We start from the raw sequence: 9,047 nt of genomic DNA on the forward strand, positions 1-9,047 counted from the left end.
TGTTTAATTAATTAATAATAGTTAATTAGGTTAATTAAACATGATTAATTAATTGTTATTTTTTATTTATTTATTTTTAAAAATCTTTTTTAATAAACGTTCTAGGGCTGGTAGGCCCCGGCTGTCATAGGCCCATGGCCTAACGGGCGCGGCCCGATCAGGCGCACGCCCAGGGGTGCTCGGGCGTGGGCGCACATCGGTCGTGATCGGATCAGTGGTGCGGCGGGGCCGTGGCAGGAGGCGGGCCGGCGACCAGTGCGGAAGCGACGACGTCGGCGGTCGTAGGAGGTTGCAGGAGCGGGGTGAGGGCGAGGTCGGGCCACAGCGGCTGCGGGACTCCAGGGGCGCGCGCGCCGGACGCAGGAGAGAGCGAGCAGGGGTGGCCGCGGTGGCGCAGAGTGATACGTCTCCAACGTATCTATAATTTTTGATTGCTCCATGCTATATTATCTACTATTTTGGGCAATATTGGGCTTTATTATCCACTTTTATATTACTTTTGGGACTAACCTATTAACCGGAGGCCCAGCCCAGATTTGCTGTTTTATGCCTATTTCAGTGTTTCGAAGAAAAGGAATATCAAATAGAGTCGAAACGGAATGAAATCAACTAGAGAAGTTATTTTTGGAAGGAAACCTACCGGATAGACTTGGACCCTACGTCAGAAGATGAAGGACGTGCTCACGAGGGTAGGGGGCGCTCCCACCCCCCGGGGCGCCCCCCTGCCTCGTGGCCCCCCTTCGGTCCACCGACGTACTCCTTTCACCCATATATACCTACGTATCTTAAAACTTCCAGAGAGCACAATAGATCGGGAGTTCCGCCGCCAGAAGCCTTCGTAGCCACCGAAAACCAATCTCGACCCATTCCGGCACCCTGCCGGAGGGGGCAATCCCTCTCCAGTGTCCATCTTCATCATCTCGGTGCTCTCCATGACGAGGAGGGAGTAGTTCTCCCTCGGGGTTGAGGGTATGTACCAGTAGCTATGTGTTTGATCTCTCTCTCTCTCTCTCTCTCTCTCTCGTGTTCTTAAGGTGATAAAATCTTGATGTATCGCGAGCTTTGCTATTATAGTTGGATCTTATGTTTCTCCTCCCCCTCTTCTCTCTTGTAATGAATTGAGTTTCCCCTTTGGATTGAGTCTTTAAAGATTTGAGGACACTTGATCTATGCCTTGCCGTGGATATCTGTGGTGACAATGGGATATCACGTGATTCACTTGACGTATGTTTTGATGATCAACTTGCAGGTTCTACCCATGAACCTATGCATAGGGGTTGGCACACGTTCTCATCGTGATTCTCCGGTAGAACTTTGGGGCACTCTTTGAGGTCCTTTGTGTTGGTTGAATAGATGAATCTGAGATTGTGTGACGCATATCGTATAATCATACCCACGGATACTTGAGGTGACATTGGAGTATCTAGGCGACCTTAGGGTTTTGGTTGATTTGTGTCTTAAGGTGTTATTCTAGTACGAACTCTAGGGCTGTTTGTGACACTTATAGGAATAGCCCAACGGATTGATTGGAAAGAATAACTTTGAGGTGGTTTCGTACCCTACATAATCTCTTCGTTTGTTCTCCACTATTAGTGACTTTGGAGTGACTCTTTGTTGCATGTTGAGGGTTAGTTTTATGATCCAATTATGTTAGTATTGTTGAGAGGACTTACACTAGTGAAAGTATGAACCCTGGGCCTTATTTCCTATCATTGCAATACCGTTTACACTCACTTTTATCATTCTTTACCTTGCTGTTTTTATTATTTCAGATTACAAATACCTTTATCTACTATCCATATACCACTTGTATCACCATCTCTTCGCCGAACTAGTGCACCTATACAATTTACCATTGTATTGGGTGTGTTGGGGACACAAGAGACTCTTTGTTATTTGGTTGCAGGGTTGCTTGAGAGAGACCATCTTCATCCTACGCCTCCTACGGATTGATAAACCTTAGGTCATCCACTTAAGGGAAATTTGCTACTGTCCTACAAACCTCTGCATTTGGAGGCCCAACAATGTCTACAAGAAGAAGGTTGTGTAGTAGACATCAAGCTCTTTTCTAGCGCCGTTGCCGGGGAGGTTAGCGCTTGAAGGTATATATTTAGATCTTGCAATCAAGTCTTTTAGTTTCTTGTTTTATCACTAGTTTAGTTTATAAAAGAAAACTATAAAAAATGGAATTGAGTTTATCTCATACGCTTCATCTTTTTAATATCTTTCGTGAGTATGATGGAAAGGAAAATTGTGCTCAAGTGCTAGAAGAAGAAATCTATAAAATGTTTGGCTCTAAATATTTGAATGATGAGCATGATTGCAATGTTGTTAGAATGAATTCCTTGAATATCCATGATGCTAATGATATGCAAAGCCACAAGCTTGGGGAAGCTATGTTTGATGAGGATGATATTTTTTGTCCCCCAAGTTTTGATGAGCAAATTTATTATGATGAAAGCATGCCTCCTATCTATGATGATTATTGTGATGACACGTATGCTTTAAAGAATGATGATAACCATGAAACTTGTCATCTTGATCTTAATTTTCAATCACATGATAGTTATTTTGTTGAGTTTGCTCCCACTACTATTCATGAGAAGAATTTTGCTTATGTGGAGAGTAGTAAATTTTGCATGCTTGTAGATCATGAAAAGAATGCTTAAGGTTCTGGTTATATTGTTGAATTCATTCATGATGCTACTGAAAATTATTATTAGGGAGGAACATATTCTTGTAGAAATTGCAATAATATCAAATTTCCTCTCTATGTGCTTAAAATCTTGAAGTTATGCTTGTATTGCCTTCCTATGCTAGTTGATTATTGTTCCCACAAGTTGTTTGCTCACAAAATCCCTATGCATAGGAAGTATGTTAGACTTAAATTTGCTAGCCATATTGTTCATGATGCTCTCTTTATGTTTCAATTCTTATCTTTTACGAGAGCATCGTTGAAATCATCATGCCTAGCTAGGGGCGTTAAATGATAGCGCTTGTTGGGAGGCAACCCAATTTTATTTTTGTTCCTTACTTTTTGCTCCTGTTTAGTAATGAATAATTCATATAGCCTCTGCTTAGATGTGTTTTTATGCTTTTAATTAGTGTTTGTGCCAAGTAGAACCTTTGGGAATACTTTGGGAAAGTCTTGTTGATCATGCTGTAAAAAACAGAAACTTTAGCGCTCAGAAGAATTGCTGCCATTTTTATTTGGTGAGTGATATTTAGTTAATTCTTTTTTAAGATGATTAATAGATAAATTCCTCAGGTCCAGCAATTTATTTGAGAATTTTATGAGTTCCATAAGTATACGTTTGATCCAGATTACTACAGACTGTTCTGTTTTTGACAGATTCTGTTTTTCATGTGTTGTTTACTTATTTTGATGAATCTATGGCTAGTAAAATAGTTTATAAACCATAGAGAAGTTGGAATACAGTAGGTTTAACACCAATATAAATAAAGAATGAGTTCATTACAGTACCTTGAAGTGGTGATTTATTTTCTTATACTAACGGAGCTTACGAGTTTTCTGTTAAGTTTTGTGTTGTGAAGTTTTCAAGTTTTGGGTAACGATTCGATGGACTATGGAATAAGGAGTGGCAAGAGCCTAAGCTTGGGGATGCCCGAGGCACCCCAAGGTAATATTCAAGGATAGCCAAGAGCCTAAGCTTGGGGATGCCTGATACGTCTCCAACGTATCTATAATTTTTGATTGCCCCATGCTATATTATCTACTATTTTGGACTATATTGGGCTTTATTTTCCACTTTTATATTATTTTTGGGACTAGCCTATTAACCGGAGGCCCAGCCCAGAATTGCTATTTTTTTTGCCTATTTCAGTGTTTCGAAGAAACGGAATATCAAACAAAGTCCAAACGGAATGAAACCTTTGGGAACGTGATTTTCTCACCAAACGTGATCCAGGAGACTTGGACCCTACGCCAAGGCATCAGAGAGGTGGTCACGAGGGTGGGGGGTGCCCCCCCTAGGGCGTGCCCCCTGCCTCGTGGGCCCCTCAGAGCTCCACCGATATATACCTACGTACCCCCAAACGATCAGAAGAGGAGCCAAAAACCTAATTCCACCGCCGCAACTTTCTGTATCCACGAGATCCCATCTTGGGGCCTGTTCCGGAGTTCCGCCGGAGAGGGCCGTCATCACGGAGGGCTTCTACATCACCATAGCCTCTCCGATGAAGTGTGAGTAGTTTACCTCAAACCTTCGGGGTCTATAGTTAGTAGCTAGATGGCTTCTTCTCTATTTTTGGATCTCAATACAAAGTTCTCCCCCTCTCTTGTGGAGATCTATTCGATGTAATCTTCGTTTTGCGGTGTGTTTGTTGAGACTGATGAATTGTGGGTTTATGATCAAGTCTATCTATGAATAATATTTGAATCTTCTCTGAATTCTTTTATGTATGATTGGTTATCCTTGCAAGTCTCTTCGAATTATCCGTTTGGTTTGGCCAACTAGATTGGTAGTTCTTGCCATGGGAGAAGTGCTTAGCTTTGGGTTCGATCTTGCGGTGTCCTTTCCCAGTGACAGAAGGGGCAGCAAGGCACGTATTGCATCGTTGCCATCGAGGATAACAAGATGGGGTTTATTTCATATTGCATGAATTTATCTCTCTACATCATGTCATCTTGCTTAAGGCGTTACTCTATTTTTAACTTAATACTCTAGATGCATCTGGATAGCGGTCGATGAGTGGAGTAACAGTAGTAGATGCAGAATCGTTTCGATCTACTTGTCACGGACGTGATGCCTATATACATGATCATGCCTAGATATTCTCATAACTATGCTCAATTCTGTCAATTGCTCAACAGTAATTTGTTCACCCACCGTAGAATACTTATGCTCTTGAGAGAAGCCACTAGTGAAACCTATGGCCCCCGGGTCTATTCTCATCATATCAATCTCCATCACTTTAATCTTGTTTTGCTTTTTTACTTTTCCTTTACTTTTTACTTTGCATCTTTATACCAAAAATACCAAAAATATTATATCTATCAGATCTCACTCTCGTAAGTGACCGTGAATGGATTGACAACCCCTAATCGCGTTGGTTGTGAGTAGCTATCATTTTGTGCAGGTACGGGGGGCTTGAGCGTGGCCTCCTACTGGATTGATACCTTGGTTCTCAAAAACTGAGGGAAATACTTACGCTACTTTGCTGCATCATCCCTTCCTCTTCGGGGAAAACCAACGCAAGCTCAAGGCGTAGCAAGAAGGATTTCTGGCGCCGTTGCCGGGGAGTCTACGCAAAAAGTCAACATACCAAGTACCCATCACAATCCCTATCTCTCGCATTACATTATTTGCCATTTGCCTCTCGTTTTCCTCTCCCCACTTCACCCTTGTCGTTTTATTCGCCCTCTCTCTCTCTCTATCCTCCCTCTCTATTTGCCTCTTTTGCCCGTTTGCTCTTGTTTTGCTCGTGTGCTAGTTTGCTTGCTTGTCGTTATGTCTAAAATTGGGGAAGTTATCGCCAATATGGGCGATAACAATATCATGGAAAATTCTGATGCTCCTGCTGAAGAACCGCCTACCTACCATACAAAAAGATTTCGAATCGGTAGTGGTAATATATGGAAAATGAGTTATTCAAGATTTCCTTACTTGTGCCGGTGCTTTGCCCTCTATGGGCGGTTCTATTCTCCATAGAACTAGTAGTCTTGCGGACGCTATTGCTATGCTTATCGTTGAACTTGAAAGGCAATTTATGCATATGCACCCATCTATACAAAGAGTTTTCCCAGAATTTTCTAATATCGAGCAATCCTCTGTTAAGCGTGCCGCTACTATCTTTTTGGCTCATGAATTCAGATTTATAATAAAAGAAGCCAAAGAAATCTTTGCGCACTATAGGGTGGATGCTGGTCGTCCTCCCATAGAATCTATCCTCTTCGATCAAGAAGAAATTATGCGCTTTCAATCTCCTGACTATGTTGCTTTTAATGAAAACCTTAGAAAAAAGGTGCCAATCAATATTTTAATTGATAGAATCTCTGAACTTAATGATGATTTGGCTATTTTAAATAATGAGCTAGGATGCTCTCTCGATTCTAGGCTCACAAGGTTATGTCAAAAGAATGCTTATAATGATGAATTGGTTGTACAATACGAAGGGCCGAAAGAGGAACCTATACCTCCTAAAATTGATCTTGGGGACTTCTGTCCTATTAAATTTAGCCCTTTTGATTACTTTTGCTTGCCTGAAAGAAAAGTTGCTGCCGAACGTAGAGAATATGAAATGAGTTTCACCGATCTATCTTATTACTACGGCACAACCTAGATCTACCCTCGCTTTTATGCCTAGCTAGGGGCGTTAAACGATAGCGCTTGTTGGGTGGCAACCCAATTTTATTTTTATTCCTTGCCTTTTGCTCTTGTTTAGTAATAACTAAATTATTTAGCCTCTGTTTTGGTTGTGTTTTTTGTGTTTAATTAGTGTTTGTGCCAAGTAGAACCGTTGGGAGGACTTGGGGAAAGTCTTGTTGAACTTTCTGTCAAAAACAGAAACTTTAGCACTCACGAGAACTGCTGTCATTTTTATTTTAAGAGTGCTATTTAGTTAATTATTTTTTAAGATGATTAATAGATAAATTCCTCACGTCCAACAATTTATTTTAGAATTTTTGGGGTTCCAAATCTTGCGCTAGCTACAGATTACTACAGACTGTTCTGTTTTTGACAGATTCTGTTTTTCATGTGTTGTTTGCTTATTTTGATGAATCTATGGCTAGTAAAATAGTTTATAATCCATAGAGAAGTTGGAATACAGTAGGTTTAACACCAATATAAATAAATAATGAGTTTATTACAGTACCTTGAAGTGGTCTTTTGTTTTCTCTAACGGAGATCACAAGTTTTCTACTTTAAGTTTTGTGTTGTGAAGTTTTCAAGTTTTGGGTGAATTCTTTTGATGGATTATGGAAAAAGGAGTGGCAAGAGCCTAAGCTTGGGGATGCCCATGGCGCCCCCTGCCTCGTGGGTCCCTCGGAGCTCCACCGACGTACTCCTTCCTCCTATATATACCTACGTACCCCCGAACGATCAGAAGAGGAGCCAAAAACCTAATTCCACCGCCGCAACTTTCTGTATCCATGAGATCCCATCTTGGGGCCTGTTCCGGAGCTCCGCCGGAGAGGTCCGTCATCGCGGAGGGCTTCTACATCACCATAGCCTCTCCGATGAAGTGTGAGTAGTTTACCTCAGACCTTCGGGTCCATAGTTAGTAGCTAGATGGCTTCTTCTCTCTTTTTGGATCTCAATACAAAGTTCTTCCCCTCTCTTGTGGAGATATATTCGATGTAATCTTATTTTTATAGTGTGTTTGTTGAGACCGATGAATTGTGGTTTTATGATCAAGTCTATCTATGAATAATATTTGAATCTTCTCTGAATTCTTTTATGTATGATTGGTTATCTTTGCAACTCTCTTCGAATTATCCGTTTGGTTTGGCCAACTAGATTGGTAGTTCTTGCCATGGGAGAAGTGCTTAGCTTTGGTTTTGATCTTGCGGTGTCCTTTCCCAGTGACAGAAGGGGCAGCAAGGCGTATTGCATCGTTGCCATCAAGGATAACAAGATGGGTTTTATTTCATATTGCATGAATTTATCTCTCTACATCATGTCATGTTGCTTAAGGCGTTAACTTAATACTCTAGATGCATGCTGGATAGCGGTCGATGAGTGGAGTAAATAGTAGTAGATGCAGAATCGTTTCGGTCTACTTGTCACGGACGTGATGCCTATATACATGATCATGCCTAGATATTCTCATAACTATGCTCAATTCTGTCAATTGCTCAACAGTAATTTGTTCACCCACCGTAGAATACTTATGCTCTTGAGAGAAGCCACTAGTGAAACCTATGGCCCCCGGGTCTATTCTCATCTTATCAATCTCCATCACTTTAATATTGTTTTGCTTTTTTACTTTGCCTTTCCTTTTTACTTTGCATCTTTATACCAAAAATATTATATCTATCAGATCTCGCTCTCGTAAGTGACCGTGAAGGGATTGACAACCCCTAATCGCGTTGGTTGCGAGTAGCTATCATTTTGTGCAGGTACGAGGGACTTGAGCGTGGCCTCCTACTGGATTGATACCTTGGTTCTCAAAAACTAAGGCAAATACTTACACTACTTTGCTGCATCATCCCTTCCTCTTCGGGGAAAACCAACGCAAACTCAAGACGTAGCAATGCCCCGGAAGGCATCCCCTCTTTCGTCTTCGTTCATCGGTAACTTCACTTGGAGCTATATTTTTATTCGCCACATGATATGTGTTTTGCTTGGAGCGTCAATTTATTTTGTTAGGATTTGCTTGCTGTTATCTAGAACAATGTTTTGCATCTTTTATTTCAATAAAAGTGGCATTGATAGCCTTTACTATGCCTATGTTACAAGTATACATGTTGCTGTTTGAAAACAGAAGTTTACCGCTGTTGCAATAATTCCCTAGAAAAGTCAGAATGTGATAAAATGTTGAAACCTTTTGCATATTAATCTCTGATAAATTTACTACAGTGGGAATTTTCTTTCATAATTTTTGGAGCTAGGGAAGTATGGATGTTGCTGCATTCTTTACAGACTATCCTGTTTAGGAAGATTGCTGTTATGTTTGCATTGTTTGCATATGTTTGCTTCTTTAATGATTCTATTTGAGGATAGGACTATTAAATATGCAGAGGCGTTTAGTATGCAATGTTGAATAATAATTTTGGTGATTTTCTACAGTAGAGTATAGTAAGGTTTTTGCAATGGTTTATACTAACTTATCTCACGAGTCCTTGTTGAGTTTTGTGTGGACGAAGCACTTGAGATTTAGGGAGACCGTGATATGAGAGGAATTAAGGAGACACAAAAACTCAAGCTTGGGGATGCCCAAGGCACCCCAAGATAATATTTCAAGAAGTCTCAAGCGTCTAAGCTTGGGGATGCCCCGGTTGGTATCCCACCTTTCTTCTTCAACAAACTATCGGTTAGTATTGGTTGATCCTAAGTTTTTGCTTATTCACATGATGTATGCTA

Source organism: Triticum dicoccoides, chromosome 1A, assembly GCF_002162155.2.
Source record: "Triticum dicoccoides isolate Atlit2015 ecotype Zavitan chromosome 1A, WEW_v2.0, whole genome shotgun sequence".
Taxonomy (NCBI): Eukaryota; Viridiplantae; Streptophyta; class Magnoliopsida; order Poales; family Poaceae; genus Triticum; species Triticum dicoccoides.